A 24,633-nucleotide genomic window follows, 5' to 3' on the forward strand; every position below is an offset into this window, starting at 1 on the left:
TGCATTGAAGGCACAAAAATGCCTTGAGTTAAATTAATTTTGGAAACCATACAGTAATGATAACATCAAGACCTGCCTCTTGTTGAGAGCCATCCATGTGCTGGGTCTGAACTGATGTGTTTGACATAAGTCAACTTATTTCGTCCTCATGACCCCCCTGTGAAGGCAATTGCCCCTATTTTATAGAATCAGCAATCCAAGAGGCTAGAACCTGAAGGGATCTGAGATATGGAAGTTAAATTGCTTCTTTTAAAAAGAATCTAGTACATATAGGAAAACAAACCCTAGAGAGATTGAGTGATTTGTCCTAAGCTAGATGGAAACAGAACGCAGGCCACTGGAGCCTTAACTCTTTCATTCCATGGTAGCACCTCACGGAATAGTGGACACTCTGGCCTCTACCCCTCTCTCACAGAGTTGAGTCAGGCACCATGATAAAATCTATTTTTCTTTGAAAGGGTCAGCTAGAACAGGAATACAGATATTGCAGATAAAACGAAGCCAAACCTTCATCAGTAAACACAACTCCTCCATCATCATTTAGTTGATCACGATTCTGTAGCTGCCCCAGAGCACACAACTCATCCGCTTTTCCACCAACTACTTCCTTCACGAAATGAAATTAATTTCGTGCACCCTGAAACGTCTTTGATGTTCCCAAGTCATGCTGATGATTTATTCTTATGAAGACATATACTACCTTACCAAAATATTAACTTGCTTCAAAGAAATATGGATGTGTTGCATCAGATTGTATATCTATTAATTAGAAGGTTTCCACCTAAGCAATCAGCAATGAGGCTTTCTCATTACTGTCATCACCACTGCATGTGCCAGCTGAGCATGTATCCTGAATCCACCCAGCACTGTGCCAGCACTGATGTCTGCGTTAGTCATTAGGCCAGTGTGGTAAATATGAGTTTGGGTCATGACTGTTGGGGGTTACTTTATGATGAGGTGAAAAAAGATGGGAATGGAGAAGTGAGAAACACGGTGTGCTAACAAGATAGCTGTGTCAGGCAGGGTAAAAACTACATTTTGGCAGAACAGGAATTAGAGTCACTGGGAAAAAAGTTGTGAAAAACACAACATGTAAAATGGGTATAAGAAAGGAATGTTAAACTACACCCAGACAACGGCTAAAAGCCTCCTACAAAGTGCATCTGGTGAAGACTCTCTTGTCACAGTCACCAAACACTGGCTCCCAAAGTTTGTCCCCTCCCTGCTACATTTCATCTTATACCCTGGATGGGGCCACTATACTTCTCACACTGCCCTGCTGCCCACACATGCCCCAGAATGGACTCCATATAGCTCCTCTTTATTGGAACCCAAACTCCCAATTTTCAGTCTAGAAAGTTGCTTCTGATTAGTAGTGTCTGGATCATATGTCCTCTCCCTAGCAGCAAGAGTCGGGGACATCAAGGACCCGACACTTTAGTTTCTATAGTGGCAAGTAGGCTTTTCTTCTGGGCACTGGAGAATTCTGGACATTTCCCAAATGTGGGAAGGGAGTATAGATGCTGGATATCAAAAAAGGTGGATGCTACATATCCATGTAGCAGTCTCTTTGGATGCTCAACGTAATAGATTTATTTTGAAGGAAAATAAGGAAGCAAGAAAAGCTTCTGTTTCAATCATGTAACTATATTCCCTACCACTAAAAATGAGCTTATCCTCATCTCCAAAGTAGGACAACCTAAAGTATAGTTAATAAATTTAGCTCCAAAACCTGGAATTCTGGATGATGTCCATTTTCCTACTAACTTTGTCATGCTACTATCTCAATATCTTATAACCTATGGGTTAAACCACAGAGTTAAAATCATCAGCACATCCTTTTATAAAATAGTAGAGCAGGAATAGAAATAAGGTATGTAATTCAAATACATGAAAACATATGTGTTTTAACAAGAAAAAAAATTATGTAGATGCTATAATCCTCATTTCTGCACTAGTCACAGGTCATATTTTTTTTTTAATGACTCCTCTACTTTACCAATTCTATTTCTTCCATTGTGCTTAACCAACATGTCAACTAGTTGGGATTCTTTATTATGTATGATGACCTCATTATGGAAGGAATCAGAGCCATGGGTAACCTCGATTGGGTTATCAAAAATTCATTAATTTTTCCTACTTGACTTGGTCAAGTAGGAGGTAATGTAGTAGATCACCTGAGGTTCCATTCAAACTCCTCTCTATATCATTAAGAGTATCAACCTATTTCCTCTTAGAAATCATAATCAGTCACCTCAACCAACACCAAAATCCTCATCTCTTTTTTGTTGTCCATTTGTTAATCAGCAAGAAAAACCTGAAATGATCAGATGACAGCCTCAATTTCCATTTCAATGGAACTATTGTGTTCCCTCCTGGAAATATCCTTAAAAACCAAAGAGAATAAGGCTGTTGAACCCAAGTAAAGCCCTTATCCCTGTAATAATGTCCTCTTTGGTCAGGAACCCATTGAGAAAGTACTGGAAAGAGTAGAGAATATAGTTAATTGACATTCACAAAGCCAGACATTTTGCTTCTTTGATTATGAGCATCCTCCAAATTCTTGCACTTTGACCCTTTTCAAAAACTCCATAATTCTTCTCCAAGCATCCTTATCATTAGGACTTCAATCATCTTCCGTGTTCCTAACTCCTAAGAGGACCATTAGGAATAATCAATGATTGATTGTAGATTGTTAACTACTCTCTCCTTCCAGGCAAAATACTTTAATGATTATACACTGGGAGAATTTTCACTTTTTATTTTGCTTAGGTGTCACCCCAACTGAGTCTGTAATTCTACGGAAGCCAGCTTCTGGAGTTCATATATCATGCAGGTTCTTCTACAATTAAGGCTACATTTGTTTTCTCTTCAGTTAACTGGTTAAAGAGAATTCTCAATGAGGCTAAAAGAGTGAATTGAAGCAGAAGTACAGGTTCCTTTTTGGGATTCTGTGAGGAGAGTCATTGTACCTGTTTGTAATGTCATTATGGGGTTCTCAATAATATTTGGTCTTCTCTTTGCTCAAGATACTCAGGGCTTTTGAAATGACATAGGTATGTGTGGGAATCCAGTGAAATGCTGAGACTATCACAGTAGTTTAAGCCAGGTCTCTGGGCACCAGATCAGGTGGTGTTTGAAGTGTACAAATCCTTTTTTTCAGTTTATAAACCACCTCATCTCATTGGTTCCAGAGCTCCAGATCCCTGAAGGGCCACTATAACAAACTAACATGTTTGAGCCACCACATTAAATCAAATCTAAAATAACATTCTGTTCTCTTAAGTCTATCTCTAAATACATTTACAACATATTCCTCACACTTTAGCCTGTGTATAGGTATATAAGTCTTCTCCTCCTGGAGGGCACTTTGTGATGAGCACTGGGTGTTGTACATAAGTGATGAATCACTATATTCTAAACCTGAAACTAATATTTTGCTATATGTTAACTGGAATTTAAACAAAAACCTGGAAAAAATGTCTTCTCCTGGGTTAGATTTTGTAATAGACTCTCTATGCTATGCTGACATATACCTCTAGTTTATTGGCATGGAGGTAAGAGCATGATACACAGTGACTTTGCATTTCAGGGTATCATTACTCTTCAAAAAGGTAGATACAGCTTTAATAGATGGGGGACAGGATGGATTCTTGGCTGATAAAGAAGGATCAGCAGATGTTGAGTCAATCCAAGTCTCATGACCCCTCCATTATTTTTTGTTCCAGGGCTTGTCCTCACTCTGAATCAACGCTTTGACTCTTATGTAAGTGACCTGGTAAGGCTGAAAACTTAACAGCTTTGTAATACTGTATCTGGATCCAAGTCTATAGATTTTATTTATTGATTTCAGCCCAATGGCTATAAGACTTGAGAGGGTTTTTGGTTGTTGCTGTTTTTGTTTTGTTTTTAGCACAGTGATAGGAAGGCTCTGGTTTTATTAAATTAAAGGTAGATGAGCATTGAGAAAACGTCTACCATTCTCTTTCCTAACCTCTTGGGAGGTGAAATAGAACCCTGACCCACAGTTTGCAGAAACCAATCCAGGAAATCAAACCACAACTTCTGTAGTGATCAGCCCAAAGCAGCCTGGACTTGATTAATAACTGATACCTTCCCTAATACTTGCCCATCACCCTCAATTGGTACTTTATTCCATATAAATACTGGTGATGTTTTTGTTTGGGGGGGGCATTTCTGGACTTTTCTTTATTAAGTTTTACTATTTTAATTCCAATACTGTTGATATTTTAATTATTTTCTTGGTCATTGAGTGTGTAATCATCAAATTCCCATCTCCAAATATTGACTGGATTTTCACTGCCTTCAGCCCCAACCAGGTCAGATGATCTTAGATTGCCTGATTATCTTTAAAGTCTATTTGCCTGCAACCCTTGCTGTGCTTGTCAAGTTTCTGTCTCCAGCTGATTCTAGAAGAAAAGAAAATGAGAAGAGAGAAGAGAAAAACAATAAAAAATGAAAATAAAAAAAGAGAAGAGAGAAGAGAAATTGCAAAGAAGATACTGAATAGTTTTGAACCAGCCAAAAAAGCAGGCTTGGAAAATGAGCAGAAATGGGAAAGATTAAGAGCAAACAACATCACACTCCCTATTCCTCCCATCTTCTCCCAAGAAAACATTGCTCAGTGAGGACACTGTTCCCACCACTACTGTCGCTATCAGCAACGGACATAAGATGCCATAGTTATCATTGCCTCCAGCGATTGTTGAAACCCAATTTTGTTGTGACTGCTGCTGTTACCTATTCCCCAGTAGGACTCTCTGTAGTCCCCCACCTCTTCATCTGCCTACCTCTTGATTTAAGCTCTATAGCTGATGTTTCTGATTGGTGAATCAGTACTCTTCACATGCTCATGCTCCAAGAGAAAAGAAAACCCATAGCTGGATTTTTCAACTTCCACAGGGTTAGAGTATATTTGTTTTCCATATAGACTTACAAGGTAGGAAATTTTCAAACATAGGAGTTCAAACGCCAGATAGATGAAAATGATAGTAAACATCTATTATGGGGGGAGGGCAGGGGTGCAGTCACTTGATTTCTTGTGTTGGGGAAACCAAGGACCACATGAACCAGACTGAGAACCAAGTCCCATCAATATCCAGTAACATGAGGCTCTATACACCAGCTAATGTTACCTTCAGGAAAAGAAAGAAATCGATGTACAATTATTATTTTTAAAACAGTATTTTTACTGTATCATGGTTATGATTTAAATGACATTATTCAGAGTTTTCCCACATTGTTCATCATTTGATGACAAAAATGGAAAATTCTGATCCTTTGCTTTTTTTTTAATTTTTCAGTCTGGAAGAGGGCTACACATTTGATTTTAACTGATTGATCTGGTATTTCTCTTCCCGTGTCTTTTTGCTCGTTTCCTCTATGTTATTTCTGCAAGTAGGGCCTATTTTTAAAATTCATTGTTTCCACATTTTTTTTAAAAACGTCATACTATTTCTGTTTTAAGATTGATAAAAGTCAATTTTCTCCTAAGGAGTGTACAATTACCATTGCATCTGGGTCAGAGGACCTGCCTTCCATTTGTCTCACTGACAATGCTCCTCATGAAAAAATCTTCCTCAGACATTTCTAATTCAGAACAAAGGACATTTAGGGAATGACTTACTCAAAGTATATTCCTCATTCAGAGAAAAAAATACATCAATTTCCTAGTTTCACATCTCTGATATTTCCAGGTTTTCCTTCAGTGCCATAAGGCTTGCTCTTACAACTCTCTGTATGTACATCCTATTTCTTCATTATAGTATCTTGCATTTATATAATGTTCCACATCATCGCAACCGCACGTATAAAGAAGCAGGCATCCAATGAGATTAAACAACTTGCCCTAAACCTTACAAACAGCATATGGCAGAGTCCAGATTCAAGTACATATGGCAGAATCAAGATTCAAGATTCCACATCTCTGTGCTTCCTAGTCTACACAGGCTTGACATATGCACCTGCTCAGTAGATGTTGTTGGATGCAAGTGGAACTTGATAAGTAGAATCAAAATGCATCAAATTATTTTGTGTTCTCTATATAGCCTCTGGTTATTTGAGTCTGGGGAATTGAAATCCACTGATTCACATTTTGCTATTGATGCTGACGAAATGCTAAACATCCAGATTTCCTGAAAATTCAAATTCACTGACAGCCCAGGTAATTTTTATCATTCAGAGAAGTTTCAGAAACACTATCTTTAGCCAACCAACTACCAGGAAAACATGAAGGTTTGGTCTAATGAGAATAGGGTTGGATGTCATGAGAGACCCAGTGCATATTTTGAGCCATATCATCTGGGTCCTGATGCAAAGTGAAAATGTCAGTCAACTAGTGGGAAGATCTTTCCCTTTTATAGCAATGGCTTCTATCTTTGCTGAGTTGTAAAACTCCAAAAAAGAAACTGGATGATTTTTCCTCCATTTCATCTGTATTTGTTGGTCTTCTAGAGACATGGCCTAAGTCATATAAAACTTGATTGTATCTGTACAAATCTCTGTATCTACATAAGATGACAATTGGAGGTCCTGGGTGGACATGAACTTGGGAAGCCTAGTACAGAAGTTAAGTAATACTTGTTCAGAGAAGGCATAAAATGTTCAGATCTCATGCTGTGGACTGTGCTGAGAAGCACATGCAGAAAATTACTTTGTAGGATGATCCCTCCCTCAGTGTTTGAGTTACAAACTGGTATCGTTCACTCCAGAGAAAGTAAGTGACTCTTTGCACACAATTCTTTTGTGTTCCTCCTTCCTGATTACCACTTTTCCTGATCAAGTATTTCTATAGTCTAGTTAACTAGATGCACACTTACAGTTTTAACAATTTTCCCTACCCCAACCTTCGTATTTCTTTATCCTCTTGGAAGCAGTGCATTTTGTCAGATAGACTAGCATTCCAGAAATCCAGTAAAACTTTTCAGTTGTCAAGGATTGGTAATGAATACAATTCCTGGGGAGCCCCTCCCCGGGACTTTTGCTAAAAGAATTCAACTTGCAAGATAAATCCCCCTCTATCTCTTCTTTCCCAAAGATACTATTCGTATGATAGCTGGTTTAAATGAGTGCACAGGCATAGTCAGAGGAAGAAAAAGACAAAGTTGTCTGAAGAGAGGCATATTGCTTTGTTTCGTTGGCGATTAGAAAGTGTGGTGTGTGTGTGTGTGTGTGTGTGTGTGTGTGTGTGCGCGCGCGCGCACGTGTGTGTGCATGCACATGTGCCTGAGGCCAGGTCATGTTCACTCCCAAGATTCAGGCATGTCTGAGCTTCTCTCACAGGACAGGGGAAGGTGGCTTCTGAAAATGCTTCTGTCAGAATGACTGAGGATTCTCCTGAGAAAAGAGGCCAAGCCCAGTCAGATGAGCCTTCGGTGTTGGGGACAAAAGGGGATTCAGAGGGTAAGATCTGCCCCGCCACTGGTCTGGGCTCTTCTCTGAATCATGTGATGGAGGCAGAGAGTAGTGAGAAGGTTATGTATAAAAATATATATTAAAAAACAGTTTCCCTAAAGCCCCTTTATCTTAATCAGTTTGAGTTACTATAACAGTATACCAGAGACTGGTGTTATACATAACACAATTTTTTTTCTCACAGTTCCAGGGACCGGAAGTCCTAGACCAGAGTGCCAGGATGGTCAGGTTCTAGTGAGCACTCCCTCCTCTGCGTTGCAGACTGCTATTCTCTATACATTTCACATCCTCACCGGGGCTGAGCGGAAGAGGGCGCGAGAGCTCTCTGGGGTCTTATAAAGGCACTAATCCCATGCATGAGGGCTTTACCCTCACGACCTAATCACCTCACTTTCAGATGCCATCATATTGGGATGAGGCTTCAACCAATGAACGGGAGGACACAAAGATTCAGTCCATAGCACCTTGTAAGGTACGAGATCGTACACACAGCGCTGGTTTGGAGGCGCCTTAGTAAAGCAGAAAGCAGTAAAGGAAAAGAGGCCTCTGTCTCCACTTCTCAGGCTCAGGGACCTCAGCACCTGCGAGAAACTCCTGGGCCTGGTGGGCTTCAGAGGGGCCGGGAAGACACAGTGGGATCCAGCAGACCCCAAAGCAGCAGTGACACCTAGAAGAGGTAGCAACAGCATACGACAACAACGTTGCAGTGGCTGGTAGAAATCTAGCAGAGTGGCACAAAAGAAAAGAACTAGCAGGCATCTTGTGGCATGTTATCAGACAGGCCGCTATACTTGGACTGCCAGCTTATGTGAGATTATTTCTAGAGATCTACCAAAATACTTGTGTATGTATTTGTCTCACTTATTCATGTGTTTAATTACTTGTCTCCCGTGGATCGGTTAGAAAAGCATTCGGTAGCAAGAAAACCTAATTGCCCAAATGTCTGGCACATGGTTTCTAGAACAAGCCATCCTTAAATGAGTGCTAGCTAACAAGTGCTACTTGGAATCTGATTTGTGGACAAGCGCCTGCTGTTACAAGTCCACGATAAAATAATCACATGAATCGAGAGCGTGTAGATGCTTTGATGGCATGCGGACAGTATGGTAACGTTAAAGCAGAAGATCGATGGACTTGTCTCACCGAACGGGGTGAAGACCAAAATCATTCAACCTCAAAGGGTTAGGGAAAAATTGGCCAAAAAATTGGTCATTGTCCTGACCACAGGACATTAATTGGAGGAATGTGATTCAAGGTTCATTTTGTGGCTCAGAGCTCTTTCCAGCCTTCTCCTCTGCTATCCGCTGATTTTGACCGTGTCCTGCTTATCCCGAGAGTCACAAAATGACTTCTGTAGCTCCAACTATCACATCCTCACACCAAAATCCCCACAAAGGAAAGAAGGGCTGGACATAGAAAAGCTTTCTATGTCCTAAGGCCCTCTTTTTTCATTTAGGAAGAAAATCCTCCCGGAATACTTCTGGAAAACATCTCCTTGTATTGCTTAGCTACAGAGTACGCTGGGATACTGAGCTTCTAGCAAAGAGAAATGGGATTACAATGATTGTGTTAGGCTAATTAGAACATAGCCCCTGAATCTGACCAAGGGTCTGCCCTTCCCTGAGATCAAAAGACTTCCTCCTACTACCTGAACTAATTATGGTGCTATGTGAGAGCATATTCAATGGTTGTTGAATGGCAACAAACAATTTCTGGGAACCTCCATTAAGGTATGGGCTCCATGAGGGGTGCCTGGGTGGCTCAGTCGGTTAAGTGACCGACTCCAGCCCAAGGCATGATCTCGCGGTCTGTGAGTTCAAGCCCTGCATCAGGCTGTGTGCTGAGAGCTCAGAGTCTGGAGCCTGCTTCACATTCTGTGTCTCCCTTTCTCTCTGCCTGCCCCCCCCCTCTCTCTCTCTCTCAATCTCTCTCAAAACTGAATAAACATAAAAACAAATTTAGGAAAAAGATACAGGCTCCATGAAAATAAGCACTGCTAATCCCCAGTGCTCAGCATATGCCTGGTATATACCAGGTTCTCATGACAACTAAATATAATGGTGGAATAATATTTAGCCTATCTGAATGATCAGTCTTTATAATATCAAGCATCCAAGTATTTGGGTGCATCTTATCCCTCCATCTCACTTCATCTCCCTTTCTTCCCATCTCCTTGTCCCAGATCTTAACTAATATAGGTACCATATTCTCTCCGTTCCAGTCAAGATTCTTGGATGCAATGACCATAGGCTCTGAGTCATAGCCCAGAAAGTGCTTCTACTTCTCGCTAAAACCACATCTCTCCATATTCTTAAACTCTGAAAATGAATTTGTTCCAATGAACACTCGCCAAACATCATAGGTCTTAAAATGTCCAGTTGTATTCAGCTCTGACATGTAAAAAGTTTGCAAGTTATCACTCCTGTCCTTCCAACAAGAAAAGGCCGGACAAGTAGAAACCAGTGTCTCTTCTTAGATCTACCAGGGAACTGAGGCCACAGGGCAATCTGCCACTCTAAAATCTAGAAAGTCAGGTGAATCCAGCAGTCAAAGCCAAGAACTGCTTATGTGGAGCAGAAGCCACTAGAGTCATACTAGTGGGAACACTTAAGTGGACATTTTGATGAATTGCTGGAGACGGAGGGTGCAGTAACATGAGAATTTCCTTGATACTGTGGTCTTGGGAGGGAGCACACTTTGGGCTTTATCTCCATCAGTCCTACCAAGTTGTCCATGACTTAAAGAGCTGATAAAAGATTCCCTCTCAGGGGCACCTGGGTGGCTCCGTTAGTTGAGCATCTGACTTGATCTCAGCTCAGAGCATGATCTCAGGGTTTGTGGGATCGAGCTCCCTGTCAGGCTCTGTGCTGACAGTGTGGAGCCATTTGGGATTCTCTCTCTCTCTCTCTCTGTCCCTCCCCTGATCATGCTCTCTCTATCTCAAAATAAATAAATAAGGTTTAAAAAAAATTTTAAAGATTCCTTCCCAGCTCTGGCATGAAAGATGAGGAATAATGCTTATGAAAGAGGCCCAGCCTTCTGCCTAACAAAGGCCTTCTTTCCAGGGGAAAAGACTTTACCAGAGACTTGTCCTACATGTGTGGGAGATGGTCCTCTGAATCTTATCCTCTTCTAGCCTCTTTGTCTTACCTAAGGGGCCTGGGGAAGGAAACTATAAGAAACTCTTGTGGTCATAGGCTATAGACACAGGCCCAATAAAAATACTGAGATTTAACTGGAAGATTCTAGAATGCTCCTTCTCTCACATCCCTGTTCCACCACATGAACAGGACTCTAGTATAATAAGAGTGAATTAGAGTGAAAAAGTTGCAAAACACACACTCTCACAGGGAAGTATTTACAGAATCCCAAAGTCAAGAATGGAGACAGAAAAATAAGGACATTAAAAGAACTTGAAACTTCTGGAACCCACAATTACAGCAAACATTAAACACAGCCCAGCTCCTAGCCAGTTTAACATAAACCTCACACTAAAGGCTATTTACCTCATTTCCTATTACCTGATACCTAATACATAGATTGCAACAAAAAATTACAAGCCAGGCCAAAAGGTTGTGAAAAAACATTTTGAAGAGACAAAGCAAGTATCAGAACCAAACTCAGAAATGTCACAGATGTTAGAATTATAAAATCATTTCAAGTAAGTCTAACTAACATGTTAAGGTCTGGGATGGCAAAATTACATAATATGTGAAAGGAGATGGATGATGTAAGCAGAAAGAAACTCTAAGAAAGAAGTGAGAATAAGTCCTAGCAATCAAAAACACTCATGGAAAGGAAGATTGCCTTGGATGAGCTCCATAGTAAACTGCACACACCTGAGGGAAGAATCAATGAGTTTGTATATGGGTCCATATAAATTTCCTAAAATGAAAATCTAAAAGAAAATAATAGTAAGAAGAACAATAACAAAAAGTGTATACGATGGGAATCCCAGATGGAGACTAAGGAAGAAAGAGAACAATCCCTATCAGAATACCAAGACCATTTTTTCACAGAACTAAAACAAATAATCCTAAAATTTGTATGGCACCACGGTAGATGTCTAATAGCCAAAGAAATCTTGAAAAAGAAGAACAAAGCTGGAGGTTGTCACCGTCCTAGATTTCAAGATATACTACACAGCTGTAACAGTATGGTACTGGCACAAAAACAGACACACAGATCAATGGAACTAAATGGAGAGGCCAGAAATAAATTCACACTTATGTGGTCAATTGATCTACAATGAAGGAGGCAAGAATATACAACGGGGAGGGGCGCCTGGGTGGCTCAGTCAGCTGAGCGCCCGACTCTTGATATCAGCTCAGGTCATGATCTCACGGGTTGGTGGGATCAAACCCTGAGTTGGGTTCTGTGCTGACAGTGGGGAGACTACTTGGAATTCTCTCTCTACCTCTCTTTCTGCTCCTCCTCCGTTCACACGCTTGCACTCTCTTTTTCTCTCTCTAAATAAACATCTTAAAAAATGAATAGAGAAAAGATGGTCTCTTCAATAAATGGTGTTAGGAAAACTGTATAGTTACATGCAAAAGAATGAAATTGGACCACTTTCTTAACACCATATACAAAAATAAACTTGAAATGGACTAAAAACCTAAAGATAAGACCTGAAACCATGAAACTTCTCAAAGAAAATATGGTAGTAAACTCTTGGACATCAGCCTTAGCAATATTTTTCTGGATCATCTCCTTAGGCAAGAAAAATGAAAGCAAAAAAGGAACTATTGGGAGTACACCAAGGTAAAAAAGAGTTTGCAGTGAAGGAAACTATCAACAAAATACAAGGCAATCTATTGAATGGGAAAGATATTTTCAAATGACATATTCAATAAAGATTTAATATCCAAAACAAATGGAGAACTAATACAACTCCATACCAAAAAAAAAAAAAAATCTGATTTTTAAAAATGTTCAGGGGACCTAAATAGACAATTTTTCAAAGAAGACACAGAGATGACCAACAAACATATGAAACGATGCTTAACATCATTAATCCGCAGGGAAATGCAAATCACAGCCACAATGAGATATCACCTCACATCTGTCAGAATAGCTTGTATAAAACACACACACATGCGCACACACACACACGCACGCACACACACAAGGAATATGGTGTTAGCAAGCATGTGGAAAGAAGGGAACATTCACGCACTGTTGGTAGAAATGTAAATTGGTGCAGCCGCTATGGACGACAGTATGGAGGTTCCTCAAAAAGTTAAAAATAGAAATATCCTATGAACCAGTAGATCCACTTCCGGGTATTTACCGAAAGAAAACAACAACACTAATTGGAGAAGATACATGCATTATCCCTATGTTTATTGCAGCATTATTCCCAACAGCCAAGATACAGAAGCAACCCAAGTGTCTGTCAACAGATGAATGGATAAAAAAGAAGTGGTACACACACACAGGAATATTACTTGGCCATAAAAAAGAATGAGATCATGCCATTACACCAACATGGATGGACTTAGAGGGTGTTACGGTAAATCAAGCAAGTCAGGCAGAAAAAGACAAATACCACGGGATTTCAGTTATATATGGGCTATAAAACAATCAAAACAGAAAAAAAAAAACAACACAGAATAAACTGGTGGTTGCCCAAGGGGAGGGGACAGGGTCATGAGTGAAATAGGTGAAGAGAGTTAAAAGGCACAAAATTCCAATTATAAAATAAATAAGTCGCACAGATGAAAAGTAGAGCATCAGGAATATAGTTCATAACACTGTAATAATTTTGTATGGTGACAGAGGATACACTTACCATGGTAAGCATTTCATAATATATATATATAACTCAATCAGTATGTGGTACCCCTGAAGCTAATATAATATTGTACGGTCAACCGTGCTTCAACTGACAAAAAGAGAATAAAAACATATTTAAAGAAATAAGAGTTGAGAACCACTCAAAATTTATGACAAGCAGTAAACCACAGATTCAGGACGCTCAGAGTAATCACACACACACACACACACACACACACACACACCCCAAAAAGCCCTACACTTAGATATATCATATTCAGACTGCAGGAAACCGAAGTCAAAGAGACAACTTTGCAAGGGCCCACAAGCTGGTGGGGGTCGGGATCAGCACCCCTTACCTGCAGAGAAGCAGTGACAGGAGCTACAGCGGCTTTCTGCTGGAAACCCGGCAAGCATTTCTCTCTCTTTCCCCCCCGGGGAAGATGACTGCCTTCTGGAAGAGGCCAGCCTGGTCTGGGTGGGTGGAGCGCAGGGTTTCCCAGGAAGGCAAACCCCGCACAGCTGGAGCCGGCAGGTTGCCAGGTTGCGCTCTACGGCTTCCGGTGTGTGTGGGGGGGGGGGGAGTAAATTTGGAAGGGCAGGGAGAGAATGGATAGCTCAGAGGACCGGAGGATCAGGCCCCAGGAGCCGCAGCTGCAGCCACTCTTCCGGGAGGAAGCCTGATCTCCCAGGACCTTGAGGTCCTACGGGGCTGCAGGCGAGACCTGGGATGACATGCATCTGGGTGCCTTGAGTGTTGGAGGTCCCCGGCCTCACACTCTTCCACAAGGACTTTGGCCTAGGTCACCTAGCAAGCAAACCCCAGTCCTTGCCAAAGGCTCATCCGTCGCCGCCCACAGGGCGCCTCACCCCTTAGGCCTGGCCAGGTGCAGAGGAACCCACTCTAGCTCAGGTGGTGCCCAAGTTCCCAAGGCTGGTCCGAGGATGCAAACTGAGCATGCTCAGGCAACAAATCCATCGCCTTCTTGGAGGCCTGAGGCCCCAGGGCAGCCACACGGTCCTCCACTGGGGAACCCCGGGGCCTCAATGTGGCCCCCCCAGGTCCAAGCTGTGGCAACCCAAACCTACTGTTCCATTGCACAGCCTCAGCTGCAAGGTGTCCCAGGAGACTTATAATGTGACATCCTGGATGGGATCCGGCAACAGAAATGACATTAGAAAAAAAAAAAAAACAACTCAGTTTGGTTTTTTTTCCTGAACTCTGTTCAGGAATATAATTAGTAACAGTGTATTAATATTGATTCATTAACTGTGACAGATATACCACACGAATGTAAGATGTTAATAATAAAGGAAACTGGGTCTGGGATATATGGGAACTCTCTGTATATATATATATATATATATATATAAATAAATGCCCTTAAAATATATATATATATATATTTTAAGGGCATTTATTTATTTATTTTTGAGAGAGAGAGAGAGAGAGAGAGAGAGAGAGAAAACACAAATGAGTGAGCAATGGGCAGAGAGAGGAGAGAGAGATAGAGAGAGAGAGCGCGCAAAGTGGGGCTCAAACTCAGGAATCGTGAGATCGTGACCTGAGCAGAAGTTGGATGCTTAACCAACTGAGTCACCCAGGTGCCCCTCTCTGAATAATTTTTGCAGTAATTCTGTAAATCTAAAACTGTTTGAAAATATAAAATTAATCTAAAAATCTCTCATTGATATTTAAATGAGCTGCAAACGTAATGGATAACCAAAAATCATATTAGTAACAGATTTTTCTTATACAGATATCAAACTTTGTCTAAGCATTTTTTAATGATTGATTTTTAGTGTGGATTTCACATGCGCTTTAACACATGGCTTAAACATGTGGGTTTTCAGGGCTGTGTCATTCGTAGGTGTGCCATACCTGTGTCGGCAGGAAACTTCTCTGTGACAGCCACCATTAGAATAGTCTGTTAGCATGCCTGTTCTCCCCTTACAGAGCGTTCTGGAGGCTTGAATATTGATTGAATTTTACTTTGTGATTCTTTAACTCCTAATTCCTTATGAAACTTCTAGATTCTCCTTACTGTATGATAAATGGCTTGGCTCTTGGATATTACATGTCTTTCTCTTGTTTTCCTTTTTAAAAATATTAAGTTAATAAAGAACTATCTTTCATCTCTTACCTGCTATTGGAAAAATGGCAATTCAACCAACTTTTGGTTACAGTATCTTACTGCTATAAATGCCTTCATTTCTTCCCTCTGTCTCCCATTTTCAGATATTTGAGACAACGATGCCTACTTAGAGAATGACAATAGATTGGAATCACCTGAAAAGCAACACACGTTACACTCTATTAAATCACCATTTCAAATCCCCCTGATGAAAATTAAAATATTTGGATGATCTTCAAAATATCTAATTTGAACAATGTCAGGCATCAAAAATGTTTAGGCACAATTCACCCAGCACCAGTGCAAAGTGATAAGGATTTCTGGGTTATGTAAATCAACACAGGGATAATGGTTACTAATTCTCAACATAGAGATTTCATGCCATAGAACTCGCATCTTCTTGTCAAATGGTACCAACAAGTGGTCTATGTTGTTTGATCACTGAAAATTGCCAAGTCTCCATTTAGATTCCCCAGCGGTGCCTGCTGTTGCAATCTTTCTCATGAACTTCCCTGATCAAAACCATACACCCAATAGCCCTTCCAGAGATCATTTGACAAACTGATCTAGTCTGTTTTGCCATGACTCATTGCAGAGACGTTTTCATTTTAATGACAACTTCTGGAAATATTCCAGAGGAATGAGTCTAAGGGCAGGAAATCCAGGAAGATTGTCTGGGGAGATGTTCTGGAGCAGGGTGACCTTTTAGAACATTTCAACGCTTCTATCCTGCCCTGTCTTGACTTGGGGTTGACAGATTTGTGATATATATACATCTTATCTTCCTTTCTTATGGTGATTTCATTGTCTTTATATGTCTTTCATATGTCTTCATTGCCTTTAACTGAAGGAAGATGAAAATGTGAATTCTTGTGATTACAGAGCCAGGGACAAATGGTCTTGATCAACACTATCCAATCTAAATATAAGCTTTAAATGAAATTTAAAACTTTCTAGGAGTCACATTAAAAAATTTAAAACAAAAGAGGTGAAATTAATTTTAATAATATGCCTTACTCAACCCAATATATCCAAAATATTATTATTTCAACATGTAATAAATATTTAAAAATTATTGTTATTTTAGTTTTCCTATTGTCTTTGAAATCTATGTGTGTGTTATGCATACAGCACAACCTGATTTGGACTAGCCATATTTCAAATGCTAAATAACCATGTATGCCTGGTGACTACCACCTTGGACATTGTGATATAGATAAGTGGTAATTAAGAGGAGGGAGCTTAGGGGCACCTGGGAGGCTCAGTCGGTTGAGCGTCTGACTTCAGGTTATGACTTCAGGCTCAGGTGATGATCCCACAGTTCATGGGTTCAAGTCCCATGTCGGGCTCTGTGCTGACAGCTTCCTCAGAGCCTGGAGCCTGCTTTCTATTCTGTGTCTCCTTCTCTCTCTGCCCCTCCCCTGCTCATGCTCTGTCTCTCAAAAATAAATAAATGTAAAAAAATTAAAAAAAAAAAAAGAGGAGGCAGCTTGGCTTCAGATGGTTTGAGAGTTGGAGCCAGCATAATACAATGAGAAAAACTCCAGTATCCCTGATTAAGTAAGAATCCTTAGAAAAATTGCCTTAAATGTCTCTAAGTCTCTTTGCATGTTTGTCAGGTAGAGACAATATTATTCCGTGGGGTTAGAGATCAGATTTTTTTAATGTTTAGTTTTGAGAGAGTGCAAGCAGGGGAAGGGCAGAGAAAGGGGGACAGATGATCCAAAGCGGGTTCTGTGCAAACAGTGGCAAGCCCCAGGCAGGGCTCAAACTCACAAACTGTGAGATCACGACCTGAGCCAAAGTCAGACGCTGAACCAACCGAGCCACCCAGCTGCCCCCTGGGATTATAGATAAGGTTAATTAAGATGAGGTGGGTACATCTATGGCCGCACTGTAGGTATTCATCAGATCTCACCTTGAATCCTTCAGAGGGAATATATCCTGTGAATTTATTAATTCAACAATATATATTTATTAAGTGGCTGCTGTTACACATCAGTGAATAAAACAGACAATCACACCTAGAAAGTGGAGGAAAACTGACAATAAAGAAATAAAGCACGTCATCGTATGTTGGAAATGCCAAGTGCTATAGGAAAAATAAAACCAAGCAAAGTAAGAGAAACCAGGTATAGAGAGGATCTAGCATACTTTTAAATAAAGTGGTCAGACTAATTGAGGAGAACACATTTGGGCAAAGACTTAAAGGGTGTGGCAGAGGTGACCAGTAGATTTCTGAAGGACTAGCATGCAGGCAGGGTGTCAAGCTGGGACGAACACCCTGAGGTAGGTTATGTCTCGTGTGTTTGAGGAACAACAGAGAGAACAGAATGGCTGGAGAGCTGGGAGTGAGGGTAGAGTGATGGGAGATAAAGTCAGAAAGGCCCCGATGGGGTGGGTCCTTGTAAGCCATTGGTAGAATTCAGGTGTTCGCTTGGACTTGAGACAGAAGTTGCTGCAAGATTTCAAGCAGGGACGAACATGTTCTTACTTCTGCTTTAAAAGCATCATGCTGACATCTGGGCTGAGAGTAGGCTGTAGGTGGTGAGGTTGAGGGCAAGAGACACCGGGAGTAAGAGAAAAAACAGAGAAAGGTCAGAGCTACTGCGATAATGGTGGAGAGATGGTGCTGGCTTGGACCAGGAGGTAGAGTGAAAGTGTTGAGAAGTGATGAATCTCTAGATCTGTACCGAAGGCAGAAACAACACTACTTCCCAACCAGTCAGATGAGTGTGGAAGAGGGAGAAGGATCAAGGACGAAACCAGCACTTTTACAATAAGAAGCTATGTGTCTATCATTAACTTAAATGAGAGGACTGAAGGTGGAACAGATTGGGGGAACAGCAGGAGTCGCATTTTTGACATAGCGAGTATGGGATGTGCCCCTGTTCCCGAGTGGCTCCCAGAACAAAAGCCACAGGTGAGAATTTGTAAGGTATCTCTCTGGGGGAACCACTATGCCACTGAAAGGAAAGCACCGGGGGGTCCAGTAGGGCGAGTCTCCCATCAAAATGTCCACTCACTTCACTGAGAAGCTCCCCAATACAAAGGCATCTATCTGTCAGTTTTGAAGCACTTTTTCTTTCCATTTTAACAACTTTGAAATTTAGATGCATCTTAGAAGAGTAAGCCTTGTACAATCACCATTGGCCATGGGACAGTCATGAGGTGGACGTCACTTCCCGTGCACGTGCAAAGCAAATTTTTTTGCCCCGATAACAGGACTAACTCCGTATCTGCAACACCTCATTGCATATTGATGTAACTAAAAATTATGACCTAATTGTAATGTGAGACCTGAATCCTTGTGCTTTGTTAAAGTTGGAAGTCGGTAACAATATCCAATACCAAAAACCATCAAAAAGCAGTAGAAACTATTTTCATCATAAACCATGTGGAATCATATATTTTCCTATAGAGTTTCTATAAATACAAATAGGTTATAAAAAAATAGGATGTGATATAACACGGTAACATGCTAATGCTCTGAGTCTTTCCAGAGACCCGTTCTTCCAAAAACCATCTTCCACACCACCACTAGAAGAATTTCCTGAATTCCTTACATTTTGAGTAGTTCCAGAGATCTGCTTTGAAAATTTTGTCGCAAAGTTTTCACATCTTTTGAGTAACCCAGCAAAGCCAGTATGCAAAGCACGGGGCTGTCATGGGAACTAGAGCCTCAAAGAAAAAGAGAAACTCCGAGAATCCAGGACACCCAACAGGAAGTGAACAAATATGCCGCTAGATTCCCTCTGGGAAGCAGGTGGGCCAGAAAGTACTATAATTATTCCTGACATGAAGAAAGATGCCATTAGGTGTACCAGCTGAGAGGTTCTTGCCAACTTCACAGACTACCGGTGGCTGTTGGTAGCCCTGAGGGCACAGCCCGTGTGGATTCCTCTGGGTCTAAGTAGAGTTGACCATCCATCTGCAAGTAACCAAAACTCGTTGTTCGTTGTTCACAGCTCAGATGGAGCTGTGTCCAGGGCAGGGATTCATATGTTTTTTGTTTTGTTTTTTTTTAAATAGCCAGAATAAGACAAGGTGGGGAAGATAGGTTTCTAGTCCTATTGTTCTATAGATCGGAAAACTGTGCTAGTTCACAATGAGATATACTCTTTCAAAAGGAGAAATTGGACGCTAATGTAGCCCAAGAAGTCGATCCGATGTTAAATCAAGGGAAGGACGTGCATTTAAAGTAAAAGCATAATCTAAGTTCAATGATGAAAATAAAAAGTTCAAGCTGCTGATGTCATTAAAGAGGAAAATGTGTACATAAAGAGGCAAATTAAAAAAGAGAGACAAATGTGTGTTTGTTTCATCAATTATCCCAAAAGGCAAGATGATCTGGAAAACAAACCTTAAAAGATGTCATCAGTTATGTGTCCCTCAGGAAAGAATGCCCAGGGATGACTGTTTCCAACTCTGTAATATCTTTTCCCTAAGAATAACAATGCAACCACAAATCTTTAGCATATGCATAAATGAATAAATAAAGGAATGGGTAAATACAGAACTACTCAATAAAGCAGGAGAAGTTAGAAAAATGAGAAAATATGAGGAAAAAGTCAAGGGCATACTGTGTTGATACAGTAGTGGGGAAAAAACAAAAACAAAAACAAAAAAAACGAAATCCGCTGGTCTCAGAAGACTATATCTTACAGGATCAGGGGAAAAACAAACCCCAAAGCAGCAAACCAAAAGCCCAAAGCTTCTAGACCATGTTAATAGCAAAGATGATTTGACATTTTTGTTTTGTTTGTTCTCTTTTTGACAGAAATGGGATGCATATTATTACTGCCGGTGTCCCTCCGGTTGAGGAAACTTCATAAACAAACATCCTCTCTTATAGAACCAATTAATTTGGAGGTAGCTGTAGTGTAAGAATTTACCGCCAAATTTCATCCTTTAAATAGCAAACCATTCTGGAGTCTTTTTTTTTTTAACCTAGCTATCCCCCCAAGTGGGAAATAATTGAATTGGGGGAAATGGCTGAAAAACAAGAGGCTTCTCTACCACTTTGGAGGGGGTGAAAAATATAAAGCTGAGTTCATTTTTCAGCCCGTGAAAAGAGCTGACTGCAATGACCACGTTCCATAGTGTCACCTAGTGGTCTTGGGGGACGGGCTCCAGAACTGAGGCAAATACTGGAAAGATGTTCAGTTGGCTTCGGAAGCCTGCCATTCTGGAAAGCAGCCGTCCCTTCCGGCTGGGGGAGGGGTGGAACAGGATTAATAGCTAAACTCAGAGCTCTGTGGTGAGGCCCAAACTCTCAAACTGCTCCTACACCATGTGTTTCCCAGGAGTGACCTCCCTTATTTTTGTAAGTCTAAAACCAAAGCTTTGCAATCGGGTTTCCATGTATCTGATGTGAAACTCCTCAGTCCGGTATCTTTGAGATTTCTGTCTGAGAACCAGACAGAGAAGATATCAGACAAATAAATATGTGGTTTTACGCAGGCATCATTTCCAAGTTGTATGGAAAAGACGTACACGAATAGCCTCATTCTCCCGTCACACTCTCACTGTGTCTCCTATATTGGTCTGCCATTTGATTGCAAGGTCACGGGCCTCACGGACACGAAAATGCCATTTACTTCAGAAACACCGTCCTTTGTTTCCAGGATCATTGCAACTGACTTACCGGCCTGCAGCCTAGACCCCTCAGAATTTAACCCCTCACTGCCACTTGACCACCTCCTAAAGCATAAAAAAGTGATTGTGTTGTTCCCTTCCTTAAATTCTTTATGGAATTCTCTTTGCCCTCCACACAAAGTTCAAATTCCTTAAGCGACACGCAGGGACCCTCAAGACTCAACCCTGCTCAGCTCCCAGGTAGAATCAAACATTCTTACTTGCCTTCCAAGTTCTGCCAGACAGATCCCTACCGGGCACGCCTGGGCCCCGACTCAGGTTTCTTCCGCTGCTGTAACACAATTCTCCACCCCCTCTTTACCTGTGCTGGTCCTGATCATCCTTTGTCCTTCCCCAACCTCAAGCTTAGGTTAGGGGCCTCTCCCCTCACTCCCCTGGAGTGTTCTGTATGATCCATGTTGTAATAGTTAATACCCTGTTTGACCATTACTCCTCCAGTAAATTATTAAGCTGGAGTGCCTTATATCTCTATATCCCAGTGCCTGGAAAAGTGCCAGAGGCATAGTTAATCTTGGGAAAATTTACATGAAAGAAGCCATGAATAATTAAATCAATGGTCTGTTTTCTGTCTCCTAGCACATCCAGACAATCAACTTAGTTCTAAATATACATGTGACATGGTGCTTAGTGGGACTTACCTGTGGCTCTTAAACCATAGAACCAGACAAAGATGAAGTTCACATTAAAGACAACCCATAGCAATAGAAGCCAGAAATTCCCACTGCAGGTCCTATGACAACTACCTACTCCCAGCACCACCCCTTAAGTCTCCTCTGAGAAGAGGTCTCCTGGGAGAGGGGAGGGAAGTGGACATCATTAGCCTTATGGACACTGTGATGTTCATGTGGGATTTATTCCCCATTCCCTCCAAAATCAAGTGAAGGAGGAGAGTCCAAGAGACCTATGTGCATCTGCGAAAAGTGCCAGCAAGAAAGGAAGCTTGACTCTCGTTCAGCTGGGTACTGGCTGAGTGGGGTGAAGGAAGCCTTGGGAAAGCCTGGAGTGTCCTCTGGGGTAGGAATGTAAAAAACATGGAAACTTGTGCTTGCTACTCAGATGGCTATTCTTAAAACACAGGCTTGATGGTGAAGCCCATATTAGTAGGCAAAAAAAGGGCTACAGCATAATGTGCCTGGAAAGAAAAGGACAGGAAGGGACACCCTCACTCCAGTTTGTCACGTCCTTTGGCCCCGTGAAAGAGCCTGGAATAGGGGAGAAGCTGCAGGAAGCCTGGAGTGGCCAGGATGACCACCAGGCCAGGAGAAAAATGCCCTGCTGGGCAGGACACTTGAATATCTCTGTCTAAAGGGATCCTCAGTAACAAAGAGAGCAGAGAGATACTCACATTATGTGCTCTGTCTATAGAGACCACCATATCAGCAGAGGATAAGCAAGAGTAGACATAACCTGGGTCAGGCGAGCAACACTCCCCAGCACATGTATGCAACCAGTGACATGCGATGTTCCTTACCTTCTCCGTGTTTCCCTCCTGCCTCCCTCCAAGTTAGAAGGAGCTAGTCCTGAGAGAAACCATTTGCACAGATAGACCAAGCTTCCCCACTAGCTCTTTCAATTCTAAGCAGACAGGTTCATGGTTCAAGCCTGTCCTGGGACGTAGGAGCCAGAAGAGGCTCAGTTTCCCTCACTCTTTTGGAAAAGCCCCATGTCTCAAAGGCCTGACATAACAGGTTACTTCTCACTCATGCTATATTTCCAAAGCACAGCGGCAGAGGGCTGAGCTGAGGGATGCTTCACCTGGACATGGGCTTCCTCCGCCAGCATAGGAAGGAAGGGCATGCAGAAAATGATACACTTCTGCCAAGATGTGGTATATGTCATATTTGCTTGAATTTTGTTGGCCAAACACAAGTCGTATGGCCACCTTAACTTGAAAGGCTGTGGGGAGTGCTTGCCTGCCATTTTCTCATTTAAAGGACTAGAAGATTCTTAAACGGTCCTAATAATTTACCACATTGGGAATGGAGGAAAAGACCATCAAGATGAAACTCAAATTCAATTTAAGCTCGAAATATTGAACTAGAGTAGGTTATAATGACTGAAAGTGATCAGAATGATCTAGAATCTGCCAGAGGTACAGTCAAAGGATCCCAACAGATGACTCAGAAGAGCATACCTGGAAGTCATGTTTAGAGAAGAGAAGTGTTTCACATTTAGACCCTCTCGGCAGAGGCGCTTCGTTAAATTGGCTACATATATATTCTCACCTTCTGTCCAGAGGAATGTTCTAGAACAAAACTCTACAGAAATGCTGAATAAATTCCACCTCAAATGCTTTGACAGTTTCTTCCTCTGTCTAATGTTTATCCTGCTTATACCTGACCAGGCCTGTTTGGGTTAAGGAATACGTGACAGCAGTATAGAAAAAAGTTGAGAGGAGACATTTAATTCCAAAATTTCTTCTGAAGAAAAGGATCTTCTGGTGAAAAGATTATATTGACATGTGGAAGAATTATTTAAAACTCAGCCTTGAAGTCCTAAATCAGGACATCAAAATTCTCAAATATTTAAGGAAATTATCTCACTTTAGAAAATCCCTACTTGGAATTATTTTCACTACATTGAGAACACAAAATTCATTTCAATTCCTTTGAGATTCAGTTGAAGAAAGTCATGTATTGTGATAAATTAATTCAAATATGGACTCCTTCCAAATAATGAAGAAATTCGTAGCTTAGACGTTATTTCACTTTTCCCAGTGAAAAACACCACCTGATTCTTGGACAGGCTCCCAACGCCAACCTTGATAGATATTGATGATTTCCATTTGCTGAAATTGTTTGCTTTTGCTTTATTTCCTATAAAATACTGGCAAGGAAAGAATTTTTAGCGTCATGGATGATTTAAGGAAATAATAATTTGATACATTTAGTGTTGAATTAATGAGTAATTTTTATTTTCACTTGTATCAGAGTAAAGAAGGGAGATTAAAAAAAAAGTTGTCTAATAAAATGTGATATACAGTTTTATTTTAGATCTTACAGCAAATGTTTAGAGGCCGTAAATTTTTACCTTGCGTGTCTAGTATTTTTGTTGAACTACTAACAGCTCCATTAGCCAATGGAAACTTTCAGTTTGTCAAACCTGTGAATCTACAGAGAATTTTTCGCGTTTATATGAAACAGAAACACAGCAGGCTTTGTGACTATCTTGAGTGGACTCTATAAATATGTTCATGGAAGATAAACTCTGGTTCATACTGGATGGTATGTCTGCCATTAATGTCTGAATTTTCCTACTTGTAGCCTTCTAAAGATATTTTATTGTGTCTGAAGAAAACCTCATATTTCGTACAACTCCCAAGATAACTAACTTCGGGAAAGATCCAGAGGGTGGGGTGAAAATATGCTTTCCATTATGTCTGTTGCAATATGGAGAATAAATTACACGCATGTATACCTCATTTTATTGTGTTTTGCTGTATCGTACCTTTAAAAAAAAAACAGAGCAGATATTCTTGCTGTTGTTGTTGTTGTTTTCTTGCAAATTGAAGGTTTGTTGCAACCGTGCACTGAACCAGTCTATCCGCGCCATTTTCTAACACATATGCTCGCTTCTTGTCTGTGTGTTATGTTTTGTTGCTTGTCACAATATTTCAACCTTTTTCATT

This window comes from Panthera leo, chromosome A1, assembly GCF_018350215.1.
Source record: "Panthera leo isolate Ple1 chromosome A1, P.leo_Ple1_pat1.1, whole genome shotgun sequence".
NCBI classification, from domain to species: Eukaryota; Metazoa; Chordata; class Mammalia; order Carnivora; family Felidae; genus Panthera; species Panthera leo.